The sequence below is a fragment of the Microtus pennsylvanicus genome, chromosome 18 (genome assembly GCF_037038515.1).
Source record: "Microtus pennsylvanicus isolate mMicPen1 chromosome 18, mMicPen1.hap1, whole genome shotgun sequence".
In the NCBI taxonomy this organism is placed as follows: Eukaryota; Metazoa; Chordata; class Mammalia; order Rodentia; family Cricetidae; genus Microtus; species Microtus pennsylvanicus.
This window is the reverse complement of record NC_134596.1, coordinates 9751489-9764790: the sequence shown is the minus strand read 5'-3', so window position 1 is coordinate 9764790 and position 13302 is coordinate 9751489. Positions and strand designations below refer to the sequence as shown.

The 13302-nt window shown below is 35.8% G+C and overlaps 1 long non-coding RNA gene across 1 annotated transcript; it reads left to right on the top strand.

Annotated features, from left to right (window-relative positions):
* The first annotated feature begins 820 nt into the window (after nt 1-820).
* LOC142837384 (uncharacterized) lies at nt 821-3944 on the top strand. The gene is made up of 2 exons (XR_012908267.1): nt 821-1009; nt 2407-3944. It is a non-coding gene; the product is annotated as an uncharacterized LOC142837384 (long non-coding RNA).
* The last annotated feature ends 9358 nt before the right edge of the window (nt 3945-13302 follow it).

Below are 13302 nucleotides of genomic sequence, written 5' to 3'. Positions count from 1 at the left end.
ACCAGTGTTCCTACAGGTCTTTATTGGTTTTTCATATATAAATTATGAATTTAAATGAGTTAATATTAATGAATCCCTGATAAGGTAGACTTTATGTAATTGCTTTTTCTATTCATTTTCTATTCACTTTACATTTTACAGTTCTTACACTGACTCCTCTTCCCTCTTCTGCCCCCTCACAGAATATTCTCATCAATACCTCCCAAAGGTAAAGCCACCTATGGGGAGAAAACAGCCTGACACATTAAGCTGAGGCAGTTCCTAAACACTACCATATCAAGAAGATTTAGACATCCCAACTTATGGAAATGTCTCCAAAAATTAGATCTTGAAGCAGAAACAAATTGTGGTCTCTCTCTCAGGCTCCTTAACTGTCTCCCACAAGCAGATATCCTAAATCAGTGGAATACAGGTTTAACAGTTGTTGGTGTAGTGTTCATGATATCCCATGAGCGTGGTTCATTTCTCTGTAAGTTTCCCTCTCAGGATCTTCAACCTCCCTTTCCTCTATAATTCCTGCTCATTTGGCATTTTGTTATCTCCTCATACCATTGAAAATTGCTTCTCCTACCCAAGCCTCAGTACTATAATCTAATGTCTCAAAATTCATTTTATGGAACATCAGTTCACCTATTGGTGCTGATTTGACTTTTAAAGAACTGAGTATCTTTTTGCATCTTAAACTATAACTTTCAAATACCAGAGTTTCTAAAATTACATGTCTTTCTTCAGGGTCTATTACTCCTAATTTTACAGCCTTCGATTCTGTATAAAGTCGCTATAGGATTCTCTCTTTACCTGTTTAACCCTGGTATGACATTTGCTTGATCCTGAATCCTATCCCTTACAAATGGTAATTGAGTGCAAGTCATAAGATACTATTGCTTGCTTAATTTCCTTCAGATCACTCATAACTACAATTGCCGTTAATATTATTTGACTACCTAAGGGTATTTAGTACCAGATGGTGTCTCAAATGAGATAACTGGATAAGCTGTTAAAACTCTGGGTAAGTCATCCCTGACTTTGACCTATACTGGTGATGTTATACCCTGTTCTTATACTTAATCTCCCTGCCCATCAGTTCCAATAATTTCTTTAATTGGAAATTTCAAATATGTTTCCACAGACTTTTGTAAAGTCTGAATCTCCATTCCGTTGTGCTGTTCTAGTGCCCTCATTGATCAGTTTAGCTTCTGATCCTTATTCAGCACACATGATCCTGAGGTATGTAATGTGTTCAGTAAAGATAATGTCTCATCCTTAGGTATTATTTGGATAGAGTGCATATTACCTTCCTAGAGACATCATTTATCTGATATTCTAATTTAACTTTTCAACAAATTATGACTGTTAAGTTCAATATTATAAATTATTTCAGATAATTTCTCAGGACCCTTCAACATAGATTGGATTTTGTCTGTTATATTAATATTATCCCTTTCAATAGTATTAATGTATTGAGCTAGCTGTTCATTATTAGTCTGTAAAGACTGTATTATTTCTAAAAGTGACTCATCCTCGGCTCTGTTATCAAAACATTTTCTTAGAAATATAATTTTAAAAATATAGCTAATTTCCAAATCCAAATAAATAGATGTATAAGAAAAATCATATAAACATTGCAGAATACCATCTCTAGTATAAGCAAACTGCTTTTTAAATTACTGAATTGTATTATTAGCAATAATGGTATAACTTTCATATTTTACAATATGAAATTCCTGACCTAGGCAATTATAGTGAAATGTAGTAGGAGAAATAATTTTTATGGCCAGCAACTGTGTTTGCAGCCACCTGGAAAAAAGGCAGAGCAGCGAGGGCTCTGGCCCCTCCTTCAGAACTTATTCCAAACTGTTGATTCATTTCTCCCTCCCATTTAAATGTGTGCTTTGGCAGAAACAACGAAGTTGTAAGTGGATGACTGGAAAATGTTATTTAACTGAGGCACTTATTCTAATTATCAAAAGAGAGAACTATCCTGTGGTAACTAGGGGGCAATTCTATATCCAGATACCTAACCCTCTTTCCTGGCTATTTACATGAAAGTCTCCCTGTCTCCCAGCTGATGGCTGATAGTTATTCTTTTTGTTTGCAGTTTTCTGGTATGACATTCAGAAATTCCATGACAGATTCCATAAATGAACTGTTTTGGAAATATGACACTTTAAATGTTAAAGCAGACCCAGGGGTCATGCAAGACCACTGCCCAATATAGCCATTGTCTCAGGAGGACCTCTGGTTGTGCAGTTTATCAGAACATCATGGGATTCTGTCCACTGTTGATACCTAAATTTAATCTTTCTTACGGTTATTACAAAACAAAGATTTATCCAGAAATCTCAAATATAAAATCTGAAGTAGAAGCTTTTGAGACATAAATTCATTTTTCTGTACTTCAAACAGGAGCAGAAGACTCTTAGTGGAAGAATGGAAAATCTCAGAAATTTCTTGCCTTTCTACATTTCTAATGCCTCTGTGTCCTGCTGGTCTCTGGTCCTTCTCTAGAGATGTTTGTAGTCAGACTTTGACTAAATCCAGCTAAAAACAGGATTTTTGGCTGTGGCCTGACTGGCAAAATTCTTCAGTACAGACATTTTTATTTGATCTGTGGCCTCTTATTAGAGGAGCACTTGTATTCCAGTTCAGATGCATTAGGAACCAATAAGGACAGAGATATAAAACTGAGAAATGCAAAACACAGGTCTGAAGTTTATACAGGGATGTCCACCAGAGCTGCTGATTCACATGTGTCTCCATCCTCACTGTGCGTTGTCTGAGTGAGTTTCAGGTTGTTTTTGATATATTAGAGCTGTATAAATAAAAACTTTCATTCCTGTATCAACGTTTCTGATTGTAAATCTGATTGTCACATGCTTCTGATTGCTGACTGTTTTTGATCAGTTTTTGTAATTTTTGATTTTTTATGTAGCTTTATTATAATTTTAAAACACTGTATGTATACTATATAATATTTCTTATGTATATTAGTATTTTTCATTAAGTTGAATACAATTCATATTTATTTTTGCAATGATGTCCCTCAAAAAATGATGAGATTGAAGAAAAAAATTGATTTAGAGCCCTTTTCCAAATAGACCCAACTGAAATACACTATCCCACAGTGTGCTAAAAATAAATAAAATAAGAGCAAATGCTATCATTGAAAATTTTTATTATATTTATGTCTTCATCAATTATGTTTGTTTGTTTATAAGGTCTTATATCCAATTTCACAAGTTCCCTAAATTTTTTCTATTTGCTTTTCATTCTCTGATGCAATTGTTATTCATACATTATATTCTTTATATTAATATACAAATATTATTGGGATAAATCCATCACATCTCTGATTTTAAAACTACTGCACAATTTCCAAAATTACTATTACATTTAAATATTGTATGATTTTCTCTGTGTAATAACAACTGAGCTCATTTATGCCAGATGTATGTCATTCAGTATGAATCCACCTGCTGGAACTTTAGTAGTCAATTTTGGCAAACATCCTTGAGAAAACATATAATGTTTCTTCTCAGTGATCTCAGTCTAATAAGGATTAGACATCATTAGTCATGCCATTAGGCATGCTGGGATCTGAGTTTTTGATATACCACAAGAATAAGCATTTATTATTACTTGGAATTCATGAATTCACATGTACTCATGAATATTTTACAACTGGACTAATGGTCATAGAGTTCAGACCTACACTTTTTTCTTTAAGGATATAAGCTAGGATGATTTGAACTAAGGTGTTGTTATAGGACATTGTGAGAAGAAAAAAGTGTATTTTTTCCTAGGGTGTGGTTGCTCCCTGTTTGGTGATTTTGAGAGAATATTATTTAGTTTGTTCTTTGAATCATGGCAAGGAAGTCTTGCCTCCTAACCCATCTTTGGACTGACTTATATAAGAACTTTGAATAAAAACTTGAGACATGTAACAGTATTCACTGGGTGTCCATAAATATCTATATATTTTCTCTTGTAAATTTTTATCTTAATCCTCATCCCTTACACTAGTATAGAAATGTGTAGTTCAGGACAATAAATGTTGGCTCTTCAGAAGTGAAACTGGACTATGGACATATTGCATGATCAATACCAAAAGGTAGATGATACCACAGGTGTAAAGTAAAGACTAAGTGCTTGGGGAAAAAGTAAATGTGAACATGGGTTGAATTACAAGGGATTTTAATTGTAAATAAATTTGTAATGGGACAGAAAATCATTAGTTATCTGACTATGTAGTTGCTTTGGAGAAAATTTACAATCTAAAGGAGCTTAGGTGGGTCAGTTTCAAAAACAGAATTTTTTAGAATTTGTAGATAAGCTCAGCCTTTGAATTCCCAAGAATGGTACCTTGGACATAGAAAAACTGAGGTGAAAAACCAAGACCATTATAACATGAAATTAGCACAAAGTATACTTTTCATTTCTGGGGGCTCATAAGGGTGAGTTTGTATTTGCACATAATAGGTAAAAAGTAGTTCTGCCTGCAATGGTTACACCTGAGACAGGACACTCCAATCCACCACAGGAGCTGTTAGATGAGGAAACATTTATAGTACTGTTTGATTATGATCAGCCCGTGCCTAGAGAGATATAGGTAGAAACTACTAAGTGCAAGAATAGAAAGTTTTCAAGTCCTTTGCTTCTGGTGAGCAATGCTGAGAAGTAGTAACTGGTGGAATAATTAAGCAGGATCTAAATAGCTTGAGGAATTTAGCAGTATTACCTTCACAGAAGTTGGAAACTCTGTAAATCTCCTATTATCAAAAAAGCACTCCTCCTCTTACACAAGGGCTGGTTTAGATCAAGCAATGATGCAGAGACGTCTTAGAGTAGTGCAAACACTCAGAATTTGTTGTGTGTCTCTCAAGCAAGCTAGTTTCAGGGAAGGTACTTTCTGAGGAGAGAAAGTACAAATGTTATTAGCAATAGAGCAAAGATAAGTGCAGGACAAACAATAACTTAGTTGCCCTGAGCCCATTCAAACAACTCAAAGAATTAAAAGTAACTTGCACTCAGTATGGAATAAATGCTCCTTTGATGCAAATGCTGCAGGAGTACAGGATTTTAGATGCCTTACACTGTGGGAAATGGAAACAATTGGACAAAGCTTGCCTGTGAAATGGTGACTATCTGTTGTGGAAATCCAAACATGAAGAAAAATGTTGGGTCACAGATCAAAGAAATCTGACCCACCAAATTCCCTTTTCTTTATTTCTTAAAAATTTCCACCTCTTCCCCTCCTTCCATTTCCCTACTATTCCTCCCACTGTCTCTCCCTCTCCCTCTCCAGTCCTAAGGGAAGTCAGGATATCCTTCTCTGAGGGAAGTCCAAGGCCCTCCCCTTTCTATCCAGGTATAGGAAGGTGTGCATCCAGACTAGGCTCCCAAAAGCCAGTACATGCAGTAGAATCAAAACCCAGTGTCATTATCATTGGCTTCTCAGTAAGCACTCATTGCCAGCCACATTCATAGAGTCTTGTTTGATCACATGCTTGTTCAGTCCCAGTCTAGCTGTCTTTGTGGAGCTCCCATTAGATCAGTCACATTGTCTAAAGGGTGGACACACCCCTCACGGGCCTGTCTTCTTTGTTCATGTTCTCCCTCCTTCTGCTCCTCATTTGCACCTTGGGAGCTCAATCCAGTGCTCCAATGTGGGTCTCTGTCTCTATCTCAATCCGTCGTTGGGTGAAGGTTCTACAGTGATATGCAAGATATTCATCATTGCAGCAATGGGAGAAGGCCAGTTCAGGCACCCTCTCCTCTGTGGTCCAAGGACCGAACAGCGGACATCCACTTGGACTCCTGGGAACCCCTATAGAGCCAAGTCTTTTGCCAACCCTAAAATGGCTTCCTTAATTAAAATATTTTTTCCTGCTCGCATATCATGTGTTTACTGGTGAGGGAGTTCATAGAAAAAGAAACCAGCAATTACATTTTGAAATAGCGGTATATGCTCAAGTTACTTCAATAACAGGAAGGTCTGGAATAAACTTCTGTCTTCTGAAGAGCAGACCGAAGATTTATGTCAATTAATTCAGGGACCTAATGAATTGTTTCAAGATGATGCAGTAACCAAACAGATTAATTGGAGACACAGAAACTGGATGCTTGAGAGGAAAAGCTAGCCAATGACAACACTATTGTGGTATTTAAGTCTGCTTTGAGACCATTTAGAAATAAAAGTAATATTTTTGATTATATTCGAATGTTCTCAGATATTGGACACTCATATAGCCAGTGGCTAGCTATGACTTTCCTGCTTTACAGGAAAAACAGTTAAAGATGTTCCCCCAACAAAGAAATCTGGAAATTGGAGATTGATATAAGATTTAATAAGAGTTAATGAGAGTTAATGGGAGCTTTACTTTTTGCATTGCCTTCTGTTTCTTCCATAGCAAAAGATACCTATAATATTGTTTTATATTTAAAAGATTGTTTTTTAGTATCCTATGTGCTCACTGAAATTGTCAAAGATTTGCATTTAGTGTTTCATTAGTTAATTTCAAAAAACCAATTAGAAGATATCATTAGAACATCTTGCCTCAGGGTATGACAAAATATTTTATATTATGGCAGAAATCTGTGGCTCAGGCTACACAAAATCTTACATTTCAATTTCAGCAATTTTATATCATCCTTTAAGAATGATGACTTGCTTGTCCAAATAAATGAAATGTTTGTTTGTAATATATTGTCAGCTTCAATAGAATCCCCTCCCTTCGGGGTTAATAATTGCCCCAGTGAAAGTACAAAGACAGCCATCTTTTGAGTATTTGGGTTATATTTTTATCCAAAAGAAATTAAGCCTCAGAAATTGGAAATCAAGAGAGAAAGATGACAAACTTTGAATGACTTGCAGAAATTACGGTGGGATATACCAACAACCACTGTGCCTTTATGGGACCCACCTAGTTCCTCTGTTTATTTGTGACTGTTGTGATGCTTGATCTATTTCTGGGACACCTGGCAGTGAGGGAATGATGTGTCCCTGTGGCTTTGGCCGATACTTTGAAACCTGTTCCTCATTCCAGATCGCATTTTTCTGACTAAATATAGGTAGAGGTGCCTGGTGTTATGCCAAGCTTTGCTGGTGTCCATGAGAAGAAGCCTCCTTCCTACTGCGAGAATACAGTGGAGAAACAGAGTAAGAGGTTGTCCAAATGTAGGGGTGAAATAGGAGGCAGAGTAGAGGCTGCAGTCATGTTGGAAAATAACAAAAGAAAGTAATTAAATTAAAATAAAATTAACGAATGCCATACAAGGAGGAAACACTAACAAGAAAAAGGATTCTATAAAAAGATAACGAAAATGGCAAAATAATAAAAAATAGACATTCCGTCTAATAAATCAACATTAAATTGCTTCTTTATGATCCAAAAAATATAATGATTTTCTTGTGATATATTGCTGAAGAAAACTTGTAAAATATCCCAAAATTTCTATATGTAAACCTTTGTCTTTTATCTGTGTGTCAGTCACTGTGGGCATGTTTCTTTTTTATACTAAACAGCCATACCCTGTCACAAGTACTTGCTCAGAAACTTTATTTGGCACTCTCAGAAGAAATCTGACAGCATTCTGAGCAATGATGAGTTTATTTGTAATAGTATATTTTCATTGTAGACTAGTTAATGTTGGATTAGTTTAACTAGGTTAAAGTTTCTCTTTTGCAGACAAAAATCAGCCTGCACTGAGGGGGAAATGCTGTAACTGAAATTGCTCCCTTCTATTACACGTCCACATGAAGATCATATTCTAATTTATTTGTAATGTAGGATAGGTTTAATTTGGTTAACTGTCTTGAAGATACTCTTCTCAGTTAAAAAGTATTTTCTGCCAGAAATTATCCATACTACTTTGAAAAATATTCATCTTTTTTAACATGCATGGAATTCAATAATTTTAGATTTTTTCTTCCTATGCATTACAATTTGAAAAAATGGTCTCTTTTTTCAGATATCTGCTTTCTATTAATCTGGACTTTGCAGTTAGGTTTTCAGCATCCTGTTTGCAGCCATTTGACTTTGTGAGAATATGCTCATATAGGAAATGTGTTAAATCGTATAAGTTTCTTCAGTAAAGTGTTTATGATAAAGTTGTACACAGTCACTTCCTAGGTTTCAGAAGAGATCTTGATGCTTTATTTGGAGTCCTTATTTTTAAAGAAATCAAACAGATTGTACACAACATAGTTAAAGAAAAAAGGGGAGAACAAAAACTGACTATTAAGGAAGAAGACAAGGATTAAAACAAAACAAAATTAAAAAAAAACTGAGTAGTGAAGGCCATAGGAGGAAAAAACAGCATATGTAACATTTGTGCTAAAAATGGCATATAGTTACATTATTTAAATCCTATAGTGCCTACTGTTTTTAAATACTTGCCTTCTATAATTTCCGTGGGATCTGTCTCACAGAGATGTTAGGAACAGTCTGCCTTGCCTGGGACAGTGTACATACAGGTTTTGTTTATAGTCAGGAAATGCTGATAATTGGGACATAGCTAGAGACTGACTGATAGGACGTCACTCTACTGATGACTGTATTAGTTCTGTTTGTATCTGATTGTCAAGTGTGTAAATTCAAGTTATGCTTGGGATATGGAAAAAGAAAGAGAATGATCTCAATTCTATCAAAGGGAACAAATCCTATGATAAATTTTGTGATTTCCTTCAGAGTTGCTGACTCGTCTCTTGATGTGAGATTCTACTCTGTATGCAGTGAATATGTTTTATTACTATTGGTTAATAGAGAACATACTTAGTCCTATGACAGGGAAAAATATAATCAAGCAGGAAATCTGAACAGAGATATAGAGAAAGAGTAGCCAAAATCAAGGAGATAACATGTAAATACTAAAGCATAAATATGGCATTAAGCCACCATCAGGTTGCCATAACAGAAATCAGGTAATTTAAGATGTAAGAGCTAGCTAGAAATACACTTGAGCCATTAGCCATACAGTGTTGTTATGATTATAGCTTCTATGTGATTATTTGGGATTGGGTGCATGGGAAACATATAGCAGAGTCTCCGCTTTCAACATGGTGCCCAATGTTTGACAATGAGCATCAACATAAAGCCTAGAATGCTTTAGAAAGGATTTTTGTCCCAAAAGGGGAGTCCATTGAAGCTTCTTGGTAGTCACAGTTTTCAGAAAGGCTCGTTGTTGTTGTTGTTGACAGCAAGTAGAAACACGACTAGCTAAGGAGACAGCTTCCTGGTTCATACCAGAAGCACAAACGGCTCTGGACCTTGTATAATGTCCAGTGTAAGAGCTCTTAAATGGAGTTTGTGAGCAATATGCTACAAATTGCTTTATGTTGACATAGACCCCAAGCATCCCCAGAATTAGGACATTATCATTGATTACAGAGGTGGTGAACATACCTCTGCCATCTTGCACTGGGTGGATTCAACAGGCAATGGAACCGGGATGATCTTTTCACACCTCATAAACATGAAAAATAAAAAAAAAAACCTCTTCTGTGAAAAAATTGATTACACTTATGCAATGAAGATAGATTCATTAAAGTAAACCTCTAAACATATCATAGTAGTTTAAAATATGTGCATAGACTTAAAATTGATATAGGCAGGTATATAAAGAAACAACTTTTAAAAATTAAAGTCTTTTTAGAGACAGTAAATATAACATAAAACAGAGACTGTCATAGATTAAAAGAGTAAAGATAATAAAATGATAAAGTAATATAAAAAGTAAGGCACTTATAGAAAGAATGTAAAAAAAGAGTATAAATTATGTTTATTACTGTGATTTCTTTGAATATTTTGATGGCATATGGACACTTGATTCAGGGGCTCCTATGTTATATGAACAAATATATTTTAAAAGCATCAGAGCCGCTGACTCAATTCTCCCTCCCATCTCAATGTTTGCTCCGGCATAAAAATATGAAAGTGAAAGTAGATAGCAGGAAATAATGTGGTTTACTTAGGACCAGAATCCCATTATCAAAAGGGAATCATTATGAGGTAAGTAGGAGGTGATCACGTATCTGAATTCTTGGGTCTGTATCCTGCCTATCTATCTGAAAATTTCGTTTCTCTCTGCTGAAGGCTGATTGTGATTCTGGGCTGCCAATTGCTGCTTACTGGTATCTGTAGGGTTAAGACAGCCACTTTAGGGGGCAGGGTTTGCCTCTGGCGAAAGCCTACTGATAAATGGGCATGCTGGAGGCAGCTCCACCTTTTCCATACTAAGTCCTGTGCTGCATGGGAACTTCGGTTCTGTATGTTTATCATTAAAGTGGTAAATATTCTTTAATATCTGCATTGCATTTATTTGCGCCGATACAGGTATCACATTCAGAAATGCCATGTCAGAGTCAATGAACACTTATTGCAGAAACTTACACTTGAAATATTCAGATCCCAGGTGCCTGAGGCTATTTGCCAACATAGCAATTATCTTAGTGAGGCTTCCAATGGCGCATAAGATCAGTACATTTCAGTGTTGTCATGCATAAACTTTCTATGAAAATCATCATTTCAGAAAATAAATAATCTAAAGCTAACCGCGGCATCGCAGATTTTGCGGCTGAATCAGTGGCTTCAGACTCGAGCTCATTTCCTGCACTGCAAACAGAAATGAGTGACTCTTCTCACAAATTCCTTGCTTTTCCTATGCTACTGTATCCTGCAGGTTTCTGGGACACATTTTCTTCTCTGGTGTTTTTTACAGTGAGGCTTTGACTAAAGTCCAGCTTTGAGCAGGACTTTAGTCAAAGCCCCACTGGCAAAATTCCTCAGTGCAGTCCGTTTTATGCCATGTAGGAACCAATAAGAAGAGAGATCTCATAACAAGGACCGGAAAGCACAAGACTATATTTATCTTGATGATCTCATCCAGAGCTGATGAGTTATCTGTGTCTCCCTCCTTACCTTGTATTGTGAAAAGAAGCAGAGCAATTGACAGGGGAACAGAGGATAAAATGTATTACCCTGCATTTTGCCTCCAGTTAACAGCCAATGAAACTGGCAAAATGTGACAGGTTGAACGAGCTGGTAGCTGCTTTTGCCTGGCATCTACCTATTTACATAGAAGCCTCCATTGTTATCTGGAAATTATTGATTGGGAATCTGTGCCGTCAAGTGTATCTGGCTTCGTATTCTTTGTGATTTTTTTCTCTGCTTTTACGTGTGGTTTATTATGCAGTCAAATTATAAGTAAATAGTTTACATATAATACGATATTATGAATTATATTCAAATAAAATGCAATTATATTTTTTGGGTAGTTTAATTAGAATACATAATATATTTAAGTTGAGTAGAGTGTTATAGAAGGTAGTGTGTTGATTGTAGAAAGAAATGTAGATTTGAAACCATCTCCCAAATAGACCCACTTATAATATAGTAACTCACAATGTCTTAATCATAAAGAAATGATTTCAGTTTTATTTATTTCAGAAAAAAAATTAAATATGTTTACATTTTAACATTTGTGTTTTCTTGTTTTAAGGGTTATTGGTGATTTCACATTTACTTTGAATAAAGCAACCTTCATGTTTTTGTGTCTTACATGCAAGTAACATATATAAATATCCTCTAAATAATAATTTATAATTAATTATTTTAAAAAAAAACACCTAGATTCAAAATATAAGAAGTTCTCTCTAAATCTCCTAAAAACCATTATAATTGATATAGATATATTTAAAGGATAATTTATTTAATGAATGTGTATGTCTACCAATTTCAAGCCATCTATTGTTACATTGCCCATTTCATGGCAAGCCACTCTGAAAATTATTGAAACTTTCTTTTCAATTATTTAAATACATTAAATAGCCCCTTTAATAAGGGTTCAGCTTAATTTGTCCTGCCATTGGGCATAGTAGGATATTTCGACGAAAACAGTAAATTTGAGAAAGTGAAAACCTAAAATGCAATAGGATGGTAGGAAGTATATTTCCTCTTCGAAACCTCATTCTAAATTCAGAGTCTTTAATGACATATACAGAAGTGCTTTCATATATTACTACATGATATTTTCAATGAGTCTAAGTTTTTGTATATAAAAAAAACTGCAGTGCCGACCATTTTTACAATGAAACTCTGTGAATAGAGATAAATAAATATGATAAAGGTCATGACTCCCCTTGATGCTGTCAGATATTGAAACCTGAATTGAAATATATCCTTGCAGATACCGCAGTGCTTCAAGACATAGACGGTGGTACCACAAGATTAAAGAGAAGGGACAGTTTCAGAAAGGTGATAGACATGATGCACAGGTGTCAGAGGGGTGATAGTGGGAATAAACCATTACCTGACCGCTAATTTCCCTGGGCTTTTTCTCATTAAGTTGTCACGGGGAAGTCTGCCGGGTCTGGGCCAATGTACACTCCGGTTTCAGGTATAAACAATTGTACCTGAGAGCTAGCATATTCCCAGAGGCTGACTAGGAAGGACCTGCTATGCTGACAATATTATTAGCTCTTCTTGCCGCGGACTGAAGGATTGTGAGCATTCAAATTTTTCCCTGAACAATGAGGAGTGTGATCTCAATCTGACCAATAGGAACAAAGCCTGTGGTTACCTTGGAGATCAGCATCAGAGCTGCTGACTCATTTCTCCCCCAATCTGAATGTTTCCTGTGACAGAAAAAAATGAAAGTAAAATGGATAACTGGGAAAAATTTAGTTTACCTAGGACCAGAATCCAATTATCAAAAAGGGGAAATCATTGTGAATTAAGCAAAATGTGATCATATATCTGACTTGTTGTGTCTGTATAATACCTATCTACCTGAAAATTTCCGTTTCTCCCGCTGATAGCTGATTGTGATACTGTGCTGCCGATTGCAGCTTCAGAAATGCCATGTCAGAGTTATTAAGCATATTGATGGGGAAATAGACACTTGAAATTTTCATATTCCCAGGTACCGGAGGTTATTTGCCGACATAACAATTATCTTAGAGTGGCCTCCAAAGACGCATAAGAACAGGAAAAGCCGTTTTTGCCTTTTTTTTTTTCGAGTATACAATTTTTATAAAACCTTCATTTCAGAAAATACAAAAGCTGGGGCTCACCTAGGAATCACAGATTTCATAGCTGAAGAAATGTTGTTAGACTCGAGCACATTTCCTGTACTGCGAAGGGAAACAGGTGACTCTTCATGAGAACATGGGGAATATCACAAATCCATTGCTTTTCCTATTGCTTCGGTATCCTGCAGGTCTCTGCGACACATTTTCTTCTCTGGGGTTGTTTAGAGTGAGGCTTTGACTAACTTCCAGCTTTTAGCAGGACGTTAGTCAAA